The sequence below is a fragment of the Pseudophryne corroboree genome, chromosome 9 (genome assembly GCF_028390025.1).
Source record: "Pseudophryne corroboree isolate aPseCor3 chromosome 9, aPseCor3.hap2, whole genome shotgun sequence".
In the NCBI taxonomy this organism is placed as follows: Eukaryota; Metazoa; Chordata; class Amphibia; order Anura; family Myobatrachidae; genus Pseudophryne; species Pseudophryne corroboree.
Genome location: NC_086452.1, coordinates 231,962,958 through 231,967,174, shown reverse-complemented (window position 1 = coordinate 231,967,174; position 4,217 = coordinate 231,962,958). Strand labels below are relative to the sequence as shown.

General features: G+C 38.0%; 1 pseudogene; it reads right to left on the bottom strand.

The window, feature by feature from the left end:
• Window positions 1–2,575: 2,575 nt before the first annotated feature.
• LOC134960481 (5S ribosomal RNA) lies at window positions 2,576–2,694 on the bottom strand (annotated as a pseudogene).
• Between the last annotated feature and the right edge of the window lie 1,523 nt (window positions 2,695–4,217).

The window sequence follows — 4,217 nt, the reverse complement described above, 5'->3', positions numbered from 1 at the left end:
TGGCTTTTATTTCCACTTACACTAATCATTGTTCCCAAGTTAAACAGATTATAAAGAAAAATCATGGTATTCTTAAACAAGACTACCTATTAGCACCTCTATTACCAGCAGAACCAATATTTGTCTTTCGAAAGAATAAATCCCTTAAAAATAGATTAGTACCCAGTTTTCTTAAACCAGACCCAAATACATTATCTCACAACCACACATGGTTACAATCAGAAACTAGAGGATTCTTCAAATGTGGAGCAAACAGGTGTATTACTTGCAACTATATTGACAATAAAATCAAATATGTTAAAATAGAGAGCAATGAAGAGCCATATGAAATAAAACACTTTATTAATTGCAATTCTACTTACGTTATCTATATCCTCATTTGTGAATGTGGCCTCAAATACGTAGGACGCACAACAAGGAAATTAAAAATTAGGTTCCTTGAACACCGTAGGAACATTATTAAGAGACTCGAGTCACATAGTGTCTCCCAACATTTCCATGTTTTCCATAATGGCAATACCCAAAATCTGAGGATCATTGGAGTGGAACATATCCCAGTCACAAGTAGAGGGGGTGATAGATACAAGAGGCTTTGCCAACAAGAAGCCTATTGGATGTTTAAGATGGGTACAATTTACCCGGGAGGTTTAAATGAGGCGGTTGAATTAAATTCCATAATCTAATATACCAATTCCCTGACGTCATATATATACCTTTTGCCCCGATGTTCTATCATTCTTATAATTTTTTATAATCCATATATTTTATTTCTATATATTCCTTCATTTTTTTTTCTTTTTTCAATTTTTATTTGTCCTTTATACAAAAGTGGCAATACTGCGGCAATGCAGTATATTCACTACACTGTACCCCTATATATATTTTATATATATATATATTTTTTGCTTTACAATATTGTTCATATAGGTAAAATTATATCTTTCCCTCTCTCTGGACCAACTAGAAGATATATCACTCTATATTAAAAAATGTTTTTCTGAAAGAGATATGATTTCATTCCCCACTGTTAGACTATTTTTCTGCATTAATGTTGGAAGATGCAGTCAAGTGACTGTTGTTACTATTTAATATATTCTGTTTGTTTCTATCATTACAAATTTTTGATTTAATATATGTATAAGGTTAATATTTAACATTTCTGGCAATGAGGGAAGAAGTATTATTAAAATAATACTCTAATATCCCCCCTTTTTCTTAGATATATGTTGAGGGCAGAAACACCGCCGTACTGAGGGCGGAAGTGACTCCTTCTATGTTTATCTATAACCTGGTGATGAAAAACGCCGCTCACGTGACGGGACGCATGCCACGTGATCGGTCCGGTCTGATTCCCTTAAGTTTTCGTGTACACACTAAGGGCGGAAGTGACGTGCGCTAAAGGGCGGAAGTGACCCGCCCCGGCACCCGCCCCGTTCTTCATGATAGACACAGTCGATCACGTGATATGATCGAGGTCACGTGACCGGACTCCTCACCATTCACTTATCACATATGATATTGGTCCCTATTACGGGACATTACATTGGCTTCAGCTCCGATCATGTGACATGATGTTAGTCACATGACCGGGCTTTGACACACATATCTTTGATAGGGAAAATCATGTGCGTTCCCTATACTGTCCCCACCCAATCAGAGTGTCTAAAGAAAGGTTTCCATAGTAATTTAAGCCTCAACAAAGTCCCTGATTGGTTATCAATCTTTGTACTTCCTGGTTTTCTCAGTGATTATAATTAGATGTAATTTTTAAAACCTTATAAACTGTGATTAAAAATACAACTTAAACCTGTGTTTCCCCACTATGAGGGAAGTAGGTCTGTCTTCTTTATAAATATGTTTTATTATTTGTTCATTATCTGATAAATGTTGCCACAATAGTTCCAGGTGCTAATTAGCCACCATATTGAAATGGGTATATAAACCCCACATGTCTTACCTATGAACACCTTTAAAAAAGCTGCCACCCTAGTGCAGCGAAACGCGTCAGGCTACAGGGACCCACGCCAGGAACTTTGCCTAATACAAACTGTAGAAGGGTTGTTTAGCAAAGAGGCAAAAAAAGGGGACTCTAGATAATGTCTCTTAGGGGCACACTTATTTCTATATATTAAAGAGATGGAGGGTTAGATCGGATATCATAATTGGTAGGTGAGGTAAGATAAAACTTAACTTTTAATCACAGACGAAAAGATGATAAAATTACTGCTGTGCATCAGCAATAAATATTAAAACAAGTATTAAACAACAAAATGATGTTGACGATATAGTAATATGTAACTCACTTATATTAAGAGGGTGACAGAAAGTTTATCTGAAAACCCACTGATTTGTAAGCGAGTATTGATGTTTGACGTTTGTCAGAAGCGAAAATATATAAATGTTCCTATTATCTCTATGAAATTATGATGTTAAGTAGATTGATGTGTTCATAGAAGAGATAATGGAAAACCGGCTTGTGTAAGTATGGACTCCTAAAGAGTGGGTCAGCTGCAATAATGGATTGCAAGATTGAACTGAAATTAAATTTGCTGATCAGCGGAAGGTATATTTCTTGGTGCTACAGTACCCGGTATTCCCAGAGGGTCACCCTTTCTGGTACTGACCTGGCCCAATGCTGCTTGGCTTCCAAGATCAGGCGAGATCGGGCATGTCCAGCATGGTATGACTGTAGAAAGTCGAAAGAATACCTGTCAGCATAGGCAATGGCCACTGATGAGGCAAATTCAAAGAAAGTAATATAATGACTAATGTTGGTCTATAACATGCTGGTTGCCCCCAAAATGACGTAAATGGATGGGGGGATCTGAAAAGAACTGGAGAGATGAATTTATCTCCCCTCACAAGCTTTATTTATACACACTCAAAATGATGTGTTTAGTGGATGGATGGATGGATCTGTAACACACGGGGAGGTTAATTGCTCTCCCCTAAGGGATGTCTCAAAAATGAGATAATAGTGAGAGCACGTGTGAATTGTATCACAAATAGTCCATAATGAGTTCTTTCCAAAAAATGAAATAAGGACTATAGTGAGAACACCTGCTCCAAAGCATCACAATTAATCCATAAATATGCAACCTGAAATGTTGGTGTGAAAATTACAGAGAGATATGGTGACAATAATACGCCCGTGCTGTATAATGCAGAGCGTATGGACTCACAAGTTTACAGCCCACAGGTTGCCTGGATGGTTAATGATAAATAAACGGTTAACCAAGAAATACTGACAGGCAAAAAAGATCCCAAACTTGACCTAGCATCCAGTACGAAAATTAATGAAAGTTCATAGAGGCTGTAGCACAAAAGTTGCAAGAGCAGCTATCCGTCTGTTCTGCAACTTCACACATAATACAATACAATAGTTGATAAGAATCACAGGTTGCCTGGATGGTTAAAGATAAAGATAAATAAACGGTTAACCAAGAAATACTGACAGGCAATACATACACTAATTTGCAAGAACAGCTGTACATTTATACCAAGAAGACATATTGATATTGCACCAATAGTCTTATGACTAATTATTTGAAAAAACTTATGAAAAATCTGTGCTGACCCATGTGATGGTATTGACAATGTTTAAATAAGTAAATATAGAATCCAGCAAAAAATGATTAAATTATTATATATGGCAGCTGTGACTATCTCATGTAAGAGAGAGAAAAAAAACTGTCTGTGCAGGTAACAATAACAGTGGTGTTACTTTGCAAAGCTCCCCTGCAGTCAAGATACAAATAATAACATAATTACCACAGTAATTGTAGAGATAATATGCGGCTAGTGAGTACTTCCCTACATAGGTAAATATCATAAATAGTTTTGGTATGTATATATGGAATTTTAGTGCAGTTCATGAGTGGTTTCCATGTACTAAGTAACTGCTGTGTGTGTATGCTGTTACCATGGAAACCTCTGACACTGCACCGTCGTTGCCGGGGAAACAATACCCTTCTTGTGCCGCTTAAATGAAACAGAAGGCTTCCTTCTGATCCCGTGCTGAGTGCACAGGAGGGTGATCTGAGCAGGGGGCTGAGTCCACCGCATAAAGCGGTGGTATACTTGCTGTGATGCTGGATTGAGAAGTCCGCCCGCCGGAGCCCCGTCGCGGAGGTCCCGGAAGTCGAGTGCCGGACCGGAAGTGACGCGCGTTTCGCTGGGAGGAGCTTGTTCACATGATAATACGTCCGGACCATCCC